The 18,903-nt window shown below is 43.9% G+C and overlaps 1 protein-coding gene across 1 annotated transcript in view; it reads left to right on the top strand.

Moving 5' to 3' along the window:
* TMPRSS15 (transmembrane serine protease 15) overlaps positions 1 to 18,903 on the top strand; it is a 1,384,111-nt gene that overhangs the window by 86,927 nt on the left and 1,278,281 nt on the right. The window lies entirely within an intron of this gene.

Here is an 18,903-nt window from a genome sequence, read left to right on the forward strand (position 1 = left end):
CAAAATACGTCATGTGCACATGTATACCATTCATATGTGCTGCACGTGCATATTCTTATAGTTAATTGACAGATATATAGAACAACGTGCACCTTTTATAAAGATATTCATTTTTCGTGTGAACAAAATTCATGCAGTTTCAAAGGATTGAGACAATGACTAGCGTGGGTAGGTGATAGCTCTATTAAAGCAAGACAGATGGTGAAGGGTGCAGAAAGCATTTTATATTTCTTTTTTAATTTCAGTTCAAAAGTTGTTTTGTAATGATTGCTTCCCCTATTAAATCTCTTTTAATGAATAAACGCAATTAATTGAATGATGGGGTTAAGTAAGGAGGCGCGTCTTTACAGCCAAATAAGTGTTACTTTTAACGTAAAGAGAAAGTTGACAGCTTTAATGCGAATCAATTCCATCAATGTAATGGGGGGTGGAATGTAATTTTCCTCCTTCCCGAGGATACACGTTCTGAAACCCATTGAGAAGCTAATGTATTGTTTTTGTTCTACATATTTTCACTGAATCCTAAGAATGTGTTTCATAAAATATGTTAATGACTTTGTGTGAAAAGGGCTAAGTTAAGGTCTCATTAGAAACCCCTAAAGTGAAATCGACTTTGAACACTTGTCATATTCCATTCCACCCACGAACATCTATTGTGGGTAGCCGCGGCTGTCGCTACCCGTGCTTGCTAGACCTGATATGAAGATGTCATGAAGATGGCAGAGGAGAGAGGAGTCTCTGCTCTAAGAGGCAGGTTGACTATCTGTTGTTTCCAATCCTTTCCACTACATTACTCACTCGGCAGTAGGAGGCTGTTGCGCGACAAAGAGAAGCGCAAGGGAGTATAAGGATCTCAATTGATAAACTTTGGGGGGGAAGAGCCACAATCTTGATGGGGGCTGTGACTGAGCTAAACCAAGTCACAAAGAACCCAACTCCTGAAAGGTAAACTGCTATTTTGGAATGCCTTACTTATCCATTTTAGCCTGGCTAACGCAGCAACGTTTCCTGAAAGTAAACTGTGTGATACTGTGCAATGACTAACCAAAAAATATACAGGGTTAAGAACTAAGGAGCTTGGTACTGAGCATTTTAGCATTAGAAAATCATCGGATTCAGTAAATCACAGGGTTTGTGAATGGTAAACCTCTTTTTCAAAACATCTAGGCTCATTAAATGATTCAGAAAAGGTTTTCCAAATAACTAATTTGGTTTAGAAAAGCATATGGAATTAGTATTTGGAAGAGGCATGTTTAGGGTGTCCCTTCCAAACACATATTCCTTATGGTATGCAATAATATGTTGCCACCATAGGTACTACAAATGAAGATCTAGGCCTGGTAAAAGGTTTATTTTGCCAGGTCAAAAAAGCAGTTTAAAACTGAACACCTGGGCTGCAGTTGCCAGCATTAATACATGTTTTACAGTGCAACTTTAGCAGTATTTAATTTGCAGGCCCTGAGTACAGGTATACCATATGCTAGGGGCTTAAAATTAAATGAAATGTGCCTGTGAGGTACATGCCAATTGCTACCCACTCCACGTCAGTATGTTGGAGTGTGTCTTTTTAAAGCAATATTGACATGAAAAGCTTGAAATAAATTGTGTGATGAAGCTACATAGAAAATGTGTCAACATAGAAAATAATGCACATGTTTGAATGTGCCCACGGGGAGTGGCTACCAATGTCTACGAAGACTGAGGAATTCTGTAACTTCTGAAATTATTATGCAATAATGTTTTGAATTTGTATTAGTATATCATAATTAGAGCTATGTGTTAAGAGTTTGCTTATTAATTAGAGGGCCTTAGTTTAGCGAGGGTCTGGGCCTAGCTGCCTGGTCTTGTATTAAACTGCAATTTCTAACGTGCAATGTGCTGTTTTTCTGAAGGACACAAAGCTGTATTTTCCCAGAAGTTATGTGTGTGTGTAGCTGTAGTAAATTCTTTCTCATGAGAACCGACTTGCTCAAGGAGACGTTCTTGCTGAATGCAACAGTGTAATTCGTAACAGATGCAAGGTTTTACTTGGAGTAGGAGAAAACAATGGAGACACTGACTGGAGCGCAAAGTGTAACTTTTGTTACCTGACATTCCAACCGATGAAGACGTCAATAACATGGACCAATCCGCGACATGAGAACTGTGGTTTGTTGAAAATTCTGGCAAGGTGCTTGAACAATTATTGGACAGAGATAACAATGCACCAATTATTATCCAATGAAGAGTTATGGGCTAATTAGGTAGTTTTGACTTAATGGAGGGACCCAAGAAGAAATGCTTGCAGAGAGACTGAGACTCCACTCGCTCACAGAGACTTTTCACTCTTTTGCTTGATACTTTGAATCACACTCTACCCATTCTTGCCTGATATTTACTTCTCATCCATATGAGGGAAGGTCCTATTCCTTAGCTATGCTATATATTGAGACTTTGTCCCGTCCAATCTCTGCTGATGGAGAATCGACTGATGTCCTGAGGACGAAGACTGACGCTGTTTGCTGATCTGTTGAATTGGTAACTATCTGATACAAAATTGTAATTGTCTTTTTGCCTTTTCTTTCTGGGTACCAACTGCATGTTTGATAGAGACCATAGTTTAGATGTTTTCCAAATTCGTGTTTGCTAAAATGTTTTGCATGAAGCCCAACATGCTAATGCTAATTTGAGGTTAGTTAAGGTGTTCACAAATATCTGGCGCAAATAGACAAATGACTGAGTTCTTGCTTTCTTGAATCATGCATTAATGAGACTTTGCTAAGGTGCTTCATATTAATCGCATGCCTACATACTGAATGAATATTGTTTATGCATTGATTAACTGCGTTCTAACTGCTAATTAGATGAGTTCATAATGAGATTGATTGCTAATGAGATTAACAGAAATGACATTAGATTGTAAGTAATAGGGAAATAAATATCCGAAACCTTAACTAAATTGGTGTGGTTATTCATGACTGGAAGGTAATGGTGTGTTTAACTTATTGGTGCTTATTAAATGTTATTGATTGACTTGTTGATTAATTATTATAATTATTGATTGGTTTATTGATCTATTTATTTGTGATGCCAAAAAGATATCTCGTACTGGGAAGTCCCCGAACATGGTCCAAAGGCTCATGGACCGAAAGGCGTCTCCTTGTAACTTTACTTATTAAGGCTCTGACGCGCTAACAAGTATTTTCTGAACCGACCCACAAGTACATAGATTGGCTCACAAAATACCAATGCATTTGGAAAACGTCCTTGCACAAATGGCAACCATTTTTAAAGAAGGCATTCTTAGTGCATTTGGCCCTAAGTGACATTACATTTGATAACATGGGGACAGCTTAGTGAAAAAATGAATAACATGAGATGTTGGTATAAATTGTTATAGTAAAAACAGGGCAGTTAAATACAGTCATGCAAGTGAAAATCTAGTGTTATCCCTTAGTGTGCAGGCGACAGGACCCTACTTACCTCTTGTCTATGACTTAGTGATTTACTGCATTTCTTTAGAGCCTGGCGGATGAGATACTGCATCACAGACATGGTAAACCCTTTAATAACAGTGGATTTAACGGACTGTTCTTGTAATACAACACACCGCGTTTTGATGGAGTATCTCATCTGCCAAAAAGGCCTTTAGTAATTTGAGTCAGTATTTTACACATCACATTGTTAACTTTTTTAATTTTTGATGACTGTTGAGTGTTTGGAGGTTATAAAATAACCGTATTACTGTTTTGTGTTTTTCACACGCATTACAAACATTTCTCTGATGAAAGTTTTCTTGTTTGAGGCAAGTTGTCAAGGGGAAGTCAGAAGTCAAGTATTATAAAAACCGGTTTACCTATCATGAGTCAAACGTTTTGGAATATGTGGGAGCTATATCATAGGTTATATCAAGTCAGTGGTTTTCTAGCATACACATCCGGTTTTATACAATTAAATTACACATGAAGGATTGGGCACTACAGTATCTGCCCCCTTTAGACCACCTTTCTTTCCAAAGCCGCTTGATATGCGTTGATGATTGGTGTAGTGAAATCTGAAGGACATGTGCCTGCACATTCAAACAAAAGCGCTCCGAAGTGACTGTCCTTTTATTCTCATTATTCGAACACTTAAAATGGCCAACTCTAGGGAGGACCTAAAAGAGCTAAACATTTTCGATTCTTTATTATAATGTCCGTCTTGTTCTGTGTTTCAAAGGAGGGAGGGAGAAAGGAGAGTTTGGGTCGGTTTCCTGAGTATGTTTTAGGCCTAGATTCTCCATCTTCAGAGGATTAGAGAGAGAGATACAGATTGAAATTGAAAAATACAAAATGTATATTATTAAATAAGTGTATGTTGTATGGGGATTTTTAAATACGATGGTAACATTTACTGGGCAAAATATTTGTATTGATTAGTCTATGACATGCCCATAAAGAATAATGTATTTTCCCCTCTGTACAGTTTAATCTTTGTAACGCCTGACTTCTTGTTATCAACTACATCTTTCCTGTCAGTTCGTTCTGCACATATTTATGCTAGCTTCCAAAAGGTGAAGATGCAGCTGAAGCACAACTCCCCCTTAGCCGCTTCGCTGCTAGGTCTCCTCCTCCAAGTTGCAATGCCTTTTTGGGGCTATTTGGGGTGGTTCACTCTTATGCCACATAACCTTTTGTCCACATAAGGTATCCATTCCACATTTGGTCCCCTTTTTTCCAAAATTCTGGTGATTCTAAAGGTACTCAGGGTTTGTGGATTCCCCTAGGGGGGACTGAGAGAATGGGAAAAACATTGATACATTTTGAGCTTTTGGGAAACATGGAAAAAAGTGCTACAGAAGAAAGTGTCTGCTTTTTTCCTGCAATGGCATCAACAAAGGGTTTGCCGTGCTAAAACCACCATCTTTTAAGATATTAGGAAGAGGCACACTTGAATCAGAAAAAAAAAAAAAAATCATCACAGTTGTGGCATTTTAAAGGGACATTGTTAATTTTCCTATTTTGTTTTGCTTTCAACCTCTTTCCAGTCAGCAGCAGAAATGGGTGTGAAACCAATGGTGGATCCTGGAAAGAGTAGCTACAATTCTGAATTCAGAAAATGGTCATTTGTGTAGATTCTTCAATGTTTTCCTGTGGAAAGTAGCAGTTAAATTAAAAAGAATTATGAAATTGAGTTGAAAAAACAGCTATTTGTTTCTTCATTTTCATCTGTAACTTTTTCTATCTATGGAAGATGTTTGTAAGCAATAAACTTGCAATAATGGCCCTAGTGTTGCATGAAGTCCTTCCTCCGGACTATCAAACCATCATTCAAAACCATGTAGGCAAGAGAGGAGGTGGACTAGCTATTATATTAAAACAGGCAATAAATCTCAGGTAAACAGACAACATTTGCATACAAGATTGTGAAGCCCTCCTCACCAGATGTCACCCTACTCCAACTTCCTCCTGTAACTTTCTCCTCCTTTACAGACCTCCACCTAACGACTCCACATTCCCAGACACTTCTCTAGATACAGTCTCAAACCTTATTACATTATACTCAAACCTATGCATTCTTGGGGACCTAAACATTTGGTTTGACAAACCCAATATGCCCCATCCAAAAGCTATCACCACTGGCCTTGTCGCATTGAACCTACATCAGATTGTACACAATCCGACACACATCGCTGGACACATCCTAGATGTCATTTTTGCTAGGCCTGAACTAGTTACTGTTCATAGCATCAATCAATCAATCACAGATATTTATAGAGCATGCTACTTACCCGTTAGGGTTCCAAGGCGCTGGGGGGGGACTGCTACTGCTCGAAGAGCCAGGTCTTGAGGAGTCTTCTGAAAGCCAGCAGGTCTTGGGTCTGTCGGAGGTAGGTAGGGAGCGTGTTCCAGGTCTTGGCGGTGAGGTAGGTGAAGGATCTGCCGCCGGAGGAGGTTCGTTGGATGCGGGGGACGGTGGCGAGGGCGAGGCTCGCGGAACGCAGTTGGCGGTCGGGGTGTAGAAGTTGAGTCTGTCGTTGAAGTAGGAGGGGCCGGTGTTGTGGAGTGCTTTGTGTGCGTGGGTGAGGAGCTTGAAGGTGACCCTTTTGTTGATGGGGAGCCAGTGGAGTCCTTTGAGGTGTGAGGGGTGATGTGGCTGTGGCGGGGTGCGTTGGTGATGAGTCGGGCTGAGGCGTTTTGGATGCGTTGGAGTCGCTGTAGGTGTTTCGCTGGGATTCCTGCATAGAGTGCGTTGCTGTAGTCCAGTCTGCTGCTGACGAGGGCGTGGGTCACTGTCTTCCTGGTGTCGGTCGGGATCTACTTGTAGATCCTGCAGAGGGTGCAGAGGGTGTTGTAGCAGGAGGAGGTGATGCCGTTGACTTGTCTGTCCATGGAGAGTGCGGAGTCGAGGATGAATCCCAAGTTGCGGGCGTGGTCAGTGGGCGTTGGGGAAGTTCCGAGGGTGGTGGGCCACCATGAGTCGTTCCAGGCGGAGGGGGAGGTCCCGAAGATGAGGATTTCTGTCTTGTCGGTGTTGAGCTTCAGGCGGCTATTTCTCATCCAGTCGGCGACTGCTTTCATTCCCTCGTGGAGATTGGCTTTGGCGGTGGCAGGGTCGTTGGTGAGGGAGAGGATGAGCTGGGTGTCGTTGGCGTAGGTGATGATGTTGAGGTCGAAACGGCGGGCCACTTGTGCGAGGGGGGCCATGTAAATGTTGAACAGCGTAGGGCTCAGGGAGGAGCCCTGGGGGATGCAGCAGATGATGTTGTTGGCTTCTGAGCGGAAGGGTGGGAGGCGAACGGTCTGTGTTCTGCCGGAGAGGAAGGATGAGGTCCAGGCCAGGGCTTTTTCCTGGATGCCAGCTTCTTGGAGGCGTGACCGTAGGGTGTGGTGGCAGACTGTGTTGAAGGCCGCTGAGAGGTCTAGGAGAATGAGGGCGGAGGTCTCGCCATGGTCGAGTTGGCGTCTGATTTCATCTGTTGCAGCGATGAGGGCGGTCTCGGTGCTGTGGTTGCATCTAAATCCGGTTTGTGAGGAGTCGAGAATGTTGTTGTCTTCGATGTGGCGTGTCAGCAGAAGGTTGACGATCTTTTCTGTGACTTTAGCTGGGTAGGGGAGGAGGGAGATTGGGCGGAAGTTCTTGAGGTCCTTGGGGTCAGCATTTGGTTTCTTGAGGAGGGCGTTGATGTCTGCGTGCTTCCAGTTTTCTGGGAAGGTGCTTGTTTCGAAGGAGGCGTTGATAATCTTGCAGAGTTGGGGCACGATGATAGAGTCAGCTTTGTTGAAGATGTGGTGGGGGCAGGGGGCAGTCGGTGATCCGGAGTGGATGGAGTTCATGATTGTGCGTGTTGCGTCGTCGTCGACGTTGGACCAGGCGGTGATGGGGTTGGCGATGCTAGGGTACGAGGTGGTGACGGAGGAGGGTGCGGACGGGGTGTTGAAGCTGCTGTGGATGTCGACGATCTTGCTGTAGAAAAAGGCGGCGAGGGAGTCGCAAAGTTCCTGAGAGGGCGGGATGTCGTTGACGTTGGTGCTGGGGGTGGATAGTTCCTTCACGATGCGGAAGAGCTCTTTGCTGTCATGTGCGTTGTTGTCTAGGCGGTCTTTGAAGGAGGACCTCTTGGTGGTCCTGATGAGGTGGTGGTGTTGGCGGGTTGCGTCTTTGAGGGAAGCGTGATTGTCCGGTGTGCGTTCTTGGAGCCATTTCTTTTCCAGTTTCCTGCAGGCGCGTTTGGAGGCCAGGAGTTCGTCGGTGAACCAGGAGGCTTTCTTGCTGGTGGGGTTGTTGGGGGGTTTCTTCAGTGGGGCGAGGATGTTGGTGCAGTTGTTGATCCATTGTCTGAAGTTGCAGGCCGCGGTGTCTGGGTCGGTGGGCTCGTTCGGTGGGTTCTGGGAGAGGGTGCTGAGGAGTTGTTCTTTGGTGACTTTGCCCCAGTCGCGGCGGGGGAGTTGGCGGCTGTGGAGGTGTGCAATGTTTTTGTTGTAGGTGAAATGGACGCAGTGGTGGTTGGTCCAGTAGGGTTCGGTGGTGTTGTTGAAGGTAACGTGGTCGCTGGTGGAGAAGATGGCGTCGTGTGTGTTTCTGGCAGCGTGGGTTGTTGATGTGACAAGTTGTCTGAGTCCGAGGTTTGCGAGGTTGTTGATCAACGTGGTGGAGTTGTGGTCGTTGTTGTTCTCAAGGTGAAAGTTGAGGTCCCCGAGGAGTATGTAGTCCGTGGAGGCGAGTGCATGGGTGCTTGCGAGGTCAGAGATGGAGTCGCAGAACTGGGCCCGTGGTCCGGGGGGCCTGTAGACGAGCGTACCTCTGAGGGTGGTGTTGGGGTCGGTGTGGATCCGGAAGTGTAGAAGCTCTGCGGTGTTGAAATGGTCGTCACTCCAATCACATGGTCAGACCACCATTTGATAACTTTCTGACAAAAAACTCGACAAATCAACACACCCTACAACTATTTAAATACATGCACCTATCGAACTTGGAGCAAACTCAATTTTGATGACATAGAAACACAAGTAACAGCCAACACAGATCTAGATACAATTAATTCTGTTCCAAAACTTTGTGAGTGGCTACAGGAAGCTTTTGATATCCTAATACCACTTAGAAAAACTAACCACAAAATAGAAAATCAACACCTTGGAGAAACACAGAACTTAAAAAGATAAAGCAACAAATCAGAAGGTTGCAGCGGCCCTGGCTCAAAACAAACAACAGTTAAGACAAACTGCAGCTACATAAACTTATCAGAATATACAAATCATCAATCAAAAAAGCTAAAAAAAGGTACTACTCAGACAGAATTCAAAATGCTAAATCTGCAACCACAGAATTTTATAAAATTCTCAATGAATTTCGAAAACCTACATGCATGGAAGGAAGTCATCCCAATACTCAGGATTTCACAAACAAACTGGCAACTCATTACACAACCAAGGCAGACACATTGGACTCCTATTTAAAACAGAAGAAAAACATCAGCACCAACCCATTTCCTAAACTACCCTCTAAGAATAAACCAACCCAGCCTCTTCAGTCCTTCAAACAAATATCACAAAGTGAATTTATTAATTGGGTCAAAGCAAGCAGACCTTCCGGTTGCCCTTCTGACCCTTGATCACCACACATCTTCAAGAACATTCTTTTATCTACTTCTGCTGCCACACCTGTAAGAAGAATCGTCAACAACTCTTTAACTACAGGAACGTTTCTTGTAGACCTGAAAAAGGCACACATACGACTGTTATTAAAGAAAATAAACCTAGACCCGCAGGACCCCAACAACTACAGACCAATCACAAATGGACCTTTCCTGGGCAAACAGATAGAAAGAGCAGCATTCTCCCAGATGTCACAAGTCATTGAAGAAAATTCTATACTTTCAGACTTCCAAACTGGATTCCGACCAGGAAGAAGCACTGAATCAGCACTCATAGCAATCTTGGATGATCTCAAAAACACTGTTGACCGCAATGGAGTTGCAGCACTACTTCTCTTGGACCTCTCAGCTGCCTTTGATACAGTTGACCATGACACCCTAATTCAAAGACTCCACGAAGCCGGCATAGAAGGGACTGCTCTAGACTGGATGACATCCTACCTTCAAAAAGGAACTAATATCATCTATTCGCCCCCCTTCTCGTCCAAACCCCACCTCACAAAAGCAGGGGTCCCCCAAAGATCAATCATCTCACCTTTGCTTTTCAACATCTACATCATATCATTCCCAGAACTGATCAATGATTTTCATCTCACATGCTACATCTATGCAGATGACACACAAATACTACTTAAATTAGAATACCCCAAAAACATTGAAAACTCACTAATCTTAAATTGCCTCTGAGCCGTTGATCAGTGGATGAATTAGAGCCATCTCAAACTAAATGCCTCGAAAACAGAAATACTCATATGTGGTGACTGGAAAAATTATGGCCCACTGTGCTTCTGGCCTAACAATATCTTGGGCCACCTTCTCAATTATCCAAGGAAGTTAAAAACCTTGGAATCACCATGGGCTCCAAGTTAACAATGAATGCCCAAGTGGACAAATCAGCACAAACAAGCTTCATCACCTTAAAGACTCTATGGGGGTCATTTTGACCTCAGCGGTCTTTTCTCAAGACCGCCGAGGGACCGCTGTGCGGAAGACCGCCAGTGGTGGCGGTTTGCCGCTCGGCGTATTATGACTGTTGGCAGCTCTCCGTCCTTTTTCGGCGTGGTGGTGTTCTGTTGATGGTGTGGTGTTGGTGGAGCAGCCCCCATGGCTCCCGTCCCCTCCCGGAGGATCGTCGGACCAGGTAAGTCGATCGTCCATGAGGGGAGGGGGTTGGGGGGGTGTTGTGTGTTGTGTGGGTGCATGGGGGTGTGCGTGTGTGTATGTAGTGGGGATGTCTGAGTGCCTGTATGCTTGCGTGGGTGTCGTGAGTATGGGAATGAGTGCGTGTATGTCTGTAGATAGGTCTGCATGGTTGTGTGCGGGTATGTCTGAATGTGGGTGTGCGTGTCTGACTGTGTGTGTGGATGTTTGCATGTATGTCGGTGTGTATGTGTGTTGGTGGTGCCTGCTTGCATGTCGTGTGTGCATGAGTGAAGTGATGTTGGGGGTCGGGGAGGGGAGGGGGGTCCTGCCACCTTTGGGGGTTGGCAGGGGTGGCGGGGGTGTAGGGGAGGGAGTCTGGGTGGGGGAGACCCCTATCAGTGCCAGGGAAGGATTTCCCTGGCACTGATAGTGCTTACCGCCATGGATTTCATGGCGGTTCCAACTGCAGGAAATCCATGGCGGTAAGCCGGGTCCAAAAACCGCCGGTGGTATAGTGATGACTGCCGGGATGGAGACCCTGGTCTCCAGCCCAGCGGTCGTCTCCGCCCTGGCGGGCAGAACGGAGAAGCAGCGTATGACCATGGCGGTAACCACCATGGTCATACTTCCAACAGAAAAGACCGCCAGCCTGTCTTACAGCCGCTTCTCCACCATCCGCCAGGGTCGTAATAACCCCCTATGATTCATGTTTCCCCACCTCGGATTTCAACACAAGGTGCAAGCTACTATCTCGCTTGTACTATCCAAAATGGATTATGCCAATGGCCTCTACCATGGATCATCATTCTATCTATTATGAAAAAACTACAACTTATTCAGAACTCCGCAGCCAGGCTTCTAATACATGTAAAGCTACAAGCCCACATATCCCCTGCCTTGAAAGCACTACACTGGTTACCCGTTGCCAGAAGATGCACCTTCAAGCTGCTTTGTATCATCCACAAAGCTATACATGGAACTAGACCGCTTTTTATCAGAAACAAAATAACCAAATACATTCAACAAAGAAACCTCCGCTCAAGATTGGCACCCGGCCTTAGAACACCGCCACACAATAAAAAGACTATAGGTGGTACATCCTTCTCTGTTCAAGCAGCCAAACTATGGAATTCATTACCTCCAACTATAAGAGCCACAGATAACTATCTTGTCTTCAGAAAACTACTCAAGACTTGGCTCTTTCCTTCAAAACCACCATATTCAAACAGCTATGGACTGGACATGCCTATGTGATAAATATTTTTTATCTGATTATCTGTATATTCTAGTTATATATAGTTCTTTAGAAAATATGTACCGCTACTATGTCATAACAATAAACTACACACATACCCTTTAAACCTGTTTAACTAATGTATATTACTCATGGTTTAAATATGTATATTAATGGACATATATGTGTGCATATATGTGTGTATTCATGTGTGTGTGTGTGTGTATATATATATATATATGTATATATATATATATATATATGTGTGTGTGTATGTTATTCTATGCTTAACATGTTCATAGGTCATTGCATAACTCCTAGATAAGTTGTTATATTAGATACTTCTGAATTCCTGCACTCATTTCATATCACACTTTTTCTACCCATCACCATATGTCATGTCTCTATCAATCTATCCTTCATTCCCACTCTGACTCATCCCAAATCCATTCTACTACTTTCATCAACTCAATAACCCTGCCTAAGCTCTTCCATCCTCCTCCACATCTAACTCACCCAAACCTCACTTTAATACCATGATCTCCCAAGCAACCCTACTAAATTCTCCCTCATTTATCTCACCCTGCTACTATGATCTTCCTAACCCTTTCCAAAGACTCTTCCCTCTTCAATCCCCCCTTTACTCATCCAAAGCCTAAATCCTATTACCATAAACTCCCAATTAACACTTCTGGATTCTTCCCTCCTCCACCCCTCCATCACTCCAGTCAATCCAACTAACAAACTCACATATCCGCGGTTCAAATTAACTCATAATAATGCTTAAACTTTACTCATATTTCCCTATACTAATCCACCACTAATTCCTTTTGGGTTCTGGAGTAGAGTGCTACTCGCCAAAAAGTGCTTTGATGCCTCATCAGGGGTAGTAAGCGCTATATAAATACTATTACAATACAATATTACAATACAATACCTGGGGTTTTTAGGCCATAGCTCAGCCAGCACCCAGGGAAACCTAGCAAACCTTTACACTATTGAGAACTAGACACAAAAGAAAATTCTGAGATGGGTGGCTTGTATGGCTCCCAACATATTTTTCACCCAGAATCCCTTCCAAACTTAAAAATGTGTCCACAAAACACATTTACTCACATTTCTGTGATAAAAAGTTCTGGAATCTGAGGGGAGCCACAAATTTCCTATCACTCAGCATTTCCTTTGGTCTCTTGATAAAAATGATACCTCGCTTGTGTGGGTGGGCCATGGGCCTGCGACAGGGAAGGTCCAAAAACATGTATAGTTTGAGAGGGAACCAAAGGGTGTCCAAAAGGGCAGCATTTTGTATACGTTTTTATGCTGTCTCTGCTTTGTTCACCCACACAAGTGAGGTATCATTTTTATTGGGAGGCAGGGGGGAAACCCTGGGTGGTAGGAAATTTGTGGTTGATTTTTGTTTCCAGGAGAAAATGGCACAGAAAGGCAAGGAAAATGCAGGGCATTGTTGGTAAGAAAATGGTGTGGGATGGATGCAAAGTACACCACCCTGGACTCCCCTAGATGTCTATGTTTCAGAATTGTCTGTGTCTGGTAGATTTTTCCAGGTGGCAGCCTACCCAAGCTCAAAAAGTGCAGCTGTTCACCCTTGCAAGTGGGATGATACTGGGAGTTAGACAAACTCTTCGGGCCTAATTTGTAAAAACAACATCCAATAAAATCAAATATTCTCTTACTTGCCATTGGGGTGAAATGCTTTAGTCCACAGGGGAGAAGAAAGTCTGTTTCCCCATTTTTGAGGAGGTGGGGGCATGGCCATACAGATGCTGGGCAACGCCCACCCATTCAAAAAAAGTAATCTCTGCTATCTAGTGGGCTTGCTGCCCCACCGGGGGGCAGATGGGGCAATTGCCCTCCATTTGCCCCCACCTGGGGGGCCAAAAAGGCTGTTTCCCTTTTTGGGTGTGGGAGCATGAAAGAAAAGTAATCCCTGGTGCCCAGTGGGCTTTCTATCCCCACCCGGGGGACACATGGGGATAATTGGCCCCGTCTGTCTCCCTGAGCAGAAAGACTGTTTCCCCCTTTGGGGAAGGGGCATGAGCATAACCATGCTGGGCAACCCCCACTGGTCTTTTCCAGTTCCCTAGGCTACTTTTATACAAACCAAATCCCTCTGTTAGAAACAGCAGAGGGATTTGGGGCTCATGTGATGAGGATGGAATGGTTTCATCTTCAGCACACAAGCATCAGTGAACATGAGGGGACCATTCCATCATGCTCACCGAAGAGGTTAATAGTTAGAAGCCACACTAAAATGAAAGCAAATAACGCCAATTGCCAGATAATCAAAACAACACTGGCATTTTCTATACCTAACAGCTGTTATTACAGCCTGCGTTATTGACCTGACAACAGAAGCTGCAGTAGGTGCATTGTGCTATCTGCCATGGCACGGTTCTGCTTGGAATTGCGTTGTTGGTTATTATGATGCTGTTGGTACTGGTCATCATGCTATTTCTGGTTGCTTCTTGCCACAGAGTAGAAGGAAAAAACACATGGGCTTGCACATAAGCTCGACTATGTTGTTCTTTGCTATTTATGAAGAATCCCACCACAAGTCAATATGATGGTGTTTATGCCACTGGTGATATATGTCAGAGATTAGTGAACATTGTCATTGCTATTAGGGATGTGGCAGTAATCAAGTTCTTGCAGTAACCAGACCTCTCTATTACTTAATGAACATGCATCTCTAAACATTGCTCTTTTAAATTAGGGATGTTAACCTACATCTCATATAAGTGTTTATTATTAAAAAGAACAGACATACATTGTAGCACACAGGAGTAGTCAACATCAGAAGGTTCAGTGAACTTCATGATTGCTTGCAGCATTGAACTGTAACAGAAAATAGACCTGGCCACCAAAATTAGCAATTCAGATATCTAAAAAGTGTCCCACATTTGCAATTCTGAAAGGTGTGAACTTCTAAAGACATGCTACAAAAGTGTTTTGTAAAATTTGGAAGGTGGTATGCATTTGAGCCTCCTGTTGGCAGTGTCTACGGTAATATCAGGGAAATCAACAATAAAAAAAAATCTTACCATACCATACAACAGGCCCACAAACAGCCTCAAAAATGGACCACACACTAACCTGACAGACCAGCCCTTTTAGCACAGCCAGATTGCCCTATCAGCAAGTCTGACACTCATGGGGTAGGCAAGGTTTAGCACAATAAGGTTAATGAGATCTCCTGGTGATCCATGGCATTCTAAAATTTGAAACCATGTGCAATGAATAAAACAGGACACTATTTTCATAGATGCCTTGCATGTGCTTTAGCAACCTATTTGCAGCATAGAGGCAGTCATTACAATTGTACTACTTGACATCCACATTCAGATGGATAGTGATGGGGTCAGCACCTTAGTGCTGTAGCATGAAGGATCACCCCAAGATGCTCAGAAGGCTTCATGTTGAGGTCTGTGGAAAGGGAATGAAAAAGTTTTGCAATTATTGGAAGATACCACAACACATCTGTTCTTTGCGCTGCATTCCATTGCGTTTGTCAGTGGTAGATGTTCCATGGCTGGAGAATCGGCATACCCATGCTCCCACTCATGGATTTTATGCAATTCTGGGTTTACCAAGGTTAGTAAAGCTGAATTGTGTGAAATTGGACCGCCTACCATAGAGAGGTGTAACAAGCAGAAAGATGTTTGTTTCTCCTCTTTAGTCCCTTTTTCAATGCCAAATGAATTCAGGATCACACTTAGAAACAGGGAAATGCCTCTTAGGATTGTTTTGGGGTATGAAGGTTACCATTCCTGCACAAAACCAGTCCTGCCTGCAATTCAGGCTTCCTTGCAGCTTGGCCAAGGGTGCCTGCATTTATACTAGCCAGCCACAAGTGTGCCAATACTGGGAGAGAGCTAAAGAGTGCCATATCTCTGTAAATATGCCACTTTCAGCTTTCTCCCTTTTATGCAATGCAGTGCAGTAATTTGCCTTGCTGGACTGCCTTGCATGAATTCTTATTAAATCTCCCCCTAAATAATAAGTGATGGGATTTGTGGCCTATTAGGGTGTGTCTATCCCCACTCTTTTTTTCAATTCCTTATGAATCTCACAAGGCGCAATGGCTTTGGGTGTTCCTCTTAAGTTTGCAATGCCCGGATTTGTTTCTCCGTTTTGATGGAGTCCTGCATGAGACTGCACGGTTCTTCTGGAACACATAACAAACTTTCTATCTGCAGGAGTGAAAACATGTTAAAATTGAATCCGTCTTTTATATAACTGCCACTCTTCAATCAAATATGTGAATTTATGGTAAAATCAATGCTAACGTATTGCAAAACTGTGAAGCAAATGCACAACCTGTGAGCACTAATGGATACTACATTGCCACTGTATTCCAGCGTAGTGTTGATCATAAACAGATGTTTATTTTGTTTAAGACGGTTTTACCATTCTTAAATCTGATGACAGTCATTAACATATGTGGCTGTGCATTTCGACTGCAAAGACAGCCCCTACCTGGGTCTCCCTTGAAATTGCACTACAAAATGTGGAATATTGTCAGGGCCCAGGTGTTCATGAGATTCTTGGGAAGATGTGACATTGATAGGAGCAGGCATTTTACCAGTGCAGAACAGTACCTATGGTACAATTCTACACTGGGGAAATACTGCTGCATTGCACAACAACACGTTCAATACTTTTAATATTTGTTTCCAGAGAAAAATATTTTTCACCCTAGCAGACCAACTCTCTATGCTACCAAGAAGTCTGGGGTGCTTCATTTTCCTGAAAATACTGGAAAATAATTTTCTCCTGCCCTTGCCATTGTAAATCTAAAACTATCAGTATGGTGTGAAAGGGTTGGAGAGGACTTTATGTATGCTCACAAACTGATGGCATTTGTGGATGCTCAGAAACTCTCAAGACACACCACACCTCAAACCCAGGGTCAGACTGACCTATAGGACAATCAGGCAGTCCCAATGGGCTGATCTGACAGATCAGTGTCTGGGAATTGTTTTTAGGGTGTTTGTGGACCTATTTTATTTTCTGGTGTGCCAGATTTTACTGCATTTTCTTTGTGAATGATGCCCATAGTGTTCAAGGCAGAATGCAGGGCACTTCTGGATTACTATGGAAAAGCATAAAATTAAAAAAATGAAACAAGACTCATTCATACCTGTCAGACTTTTCATCCTTGGCGTGGTCTCCCCTAGCTTTTTGCCTCTGTTTCCCAGGTTGTTGATGTGTGCTGGACTCTGTTTTTGCTGTTTTTGTTACTTTGGGCACTTTACCACTACTAGGCAGTGCTAAAGTGCAAGTGCTCCTGTATAAAATGTGTATGTAATTGGCTTTCCATGATTGATTTACTGGTACGTCCCTAGTACAGTGCACTAGAGGTGCCCAGTGCCTGTAAACCAAATGCTACTAGTGGGCCTGCAGCACTGGTTGTGCCACCCACATTAGTAGCCCTGTAAACATAGCTCAGACCTGCCACTGCAGTGTCTGTGTGTGGAGCATTTATCTGCCAGTTCGACTTGGCAAATGTACCCACTTGCTAGGCCTAAACCTTCCCTTCTCTTACATGTAAGACACCCCTAAGGTAGGCCCTAGGTAGCCCCATGGACAGGGTGCAGTGTATGTTTAAGGTAGGACATATACTAACGTGTTTTATATGTCCTAACAGTAAAATACTGCTGAATTCGTTTTTCACTGTTGCAAGGCCTACCTCTCTCATAGGGTAACACGGGGGCTGCCTTTAAATATAATTAAAGTATAGATTCCCTTTGGGAGCAGACAGACATGTGGAGTTTGGGGTCTCTGAGCTCACAATTTAAAGATACGTCTTTTATTGAAGTTGGTTTTAAGATTGTGTGTTTGTAAATGCTACTTTTAGAAAGTGGACATTTTCTTGCTTAAACTATTCTGTGACTCTGCCTGTTTGTGGATTCTCTGTCTGGGTCAGTTTGACAGTTGGGCTGTTTCCACCTCTCTCTGGACAGTGACACAAAGGGAGCTGGGGTGTAGCTGCATATACTGATGAGCCATCGGTGCTAGGAGGGAGGGGAGGATTGGTCACTTACACCTAAAAGGGCTATGCCGGCCCTCACACAATGCAGTCTCCAACCCCCTGGTGTGTGTCTGGGGCATGGCCTGGACAAGGCAGGATTTCACAAACAAGAGAGACTTTAATTTGAAGTGAGCCTACTTCAAGGGCCAAAATGGGTATAAGAAGGGCACCCAAAACCACAGACTTTAGATCACTTCTGGACATCAAGAGGACCCTTTGCCAGGAGAAGAGCTGAAGAGCTGAGGAGAAGTGCTGCCCTGCCTGAGACTGTGCTTTGTTGAGCTATCCTGCAGTTGCTGCTTCTGCCTGCGCAGGGGGAAAATACTGGACTTTGTGTGCCTTCCTGCTTGTGAAGAAATCTACAATGGCTTTTCCCGAGCTTGCCTCCTGTTTTTGAAGTCTCAGGGCCATCAAAGACTTCTCCTGCCCTCTCTGCTGAGACTTCTGCGCTGCCAAGTGGTGCCCTATCCAGTTCCTGGGGCCTTGACAGTTGCAGCTGGCAGACCAAGACTGAAAATCCATGCACAGACCGCTGTGTGGGGAAAATATCGATGCACATTCCTAGATGCAGCAGAAAAACGACACGCCACCGGCTTCGAGCTGAAATCGACACTCCACCAGCATTGCGACTGGAACATCAACGTATGTAGCTGGAAGAACGATGCTCGTCACCCGCTGACGGAGGCTGATAACTTTGCAAACCACATTGCGAGGTTTTGCTGATACCGTGTGGCAGGATTTTTGATGCAAACCTTGCTGGGTACAGAAAAACAACGCAACGCCTGTCCAGACCCAAGTGCTGCCCAGATCGACGCATCGCTCCCCTGCGGGGAGGAAAAACAATGCACAAAGGCCCGACCGGAGAAGGAGAAACGACGCACGACCTCGCTTGTGGGTGAGAAATCGATGCACCGCTTACCTTTTTCGAAGCACACTTGCCCGTACGTGTTATTTTCATGCTACACAAGTACTTTTCAACGCTAATAGTGTTTTTAATGTTTTCTCAAGGATTTAAGACTCTTTTTGCTTTTTAATTAATAACTTGACTTCTGTGTGTTGGATTTTTGTCTTTTTGGTCTTGTTTTGTTTAGATAAATATTTTCTATTTTTCTAAACCTGTTTTGTGTCATTTTGTAGTGTTTTCAGTAAGTTACTGTGTGTATTTGGTACAAATACTTTACACCTAAAGCCTGCCTGCTTGTGCCACACTACCAAGGGGGTGAGCTGGGGTTAACTGAGGGTGATTCTCCTTTACCCTGACTAGAGTGAGGGTCCTCGCTTGGACAGGGGGTAACCTGACTGCCAACCAAAGACCCAATTTCTAGCAATACAAGTAATAGTTTTTTAGGACTAGCTTATACC

The sequence above is a fragment of the Pleurodeles waltl genome, chromosome 8 (genome assembly GCF_031143425.1).
Source record: "Pleurodeles waltl isolate 20211129_DDA chromosome 8, aPleWal1.hap1.20221129, whole genome shotgun sequence".
Classification (NCBI taxonomy): Eukaryota; Metazoa; Chordata; class Amphibia; order Caudata; family Salamandridae; genus Pleurodeles; species Pleurodeles waltl.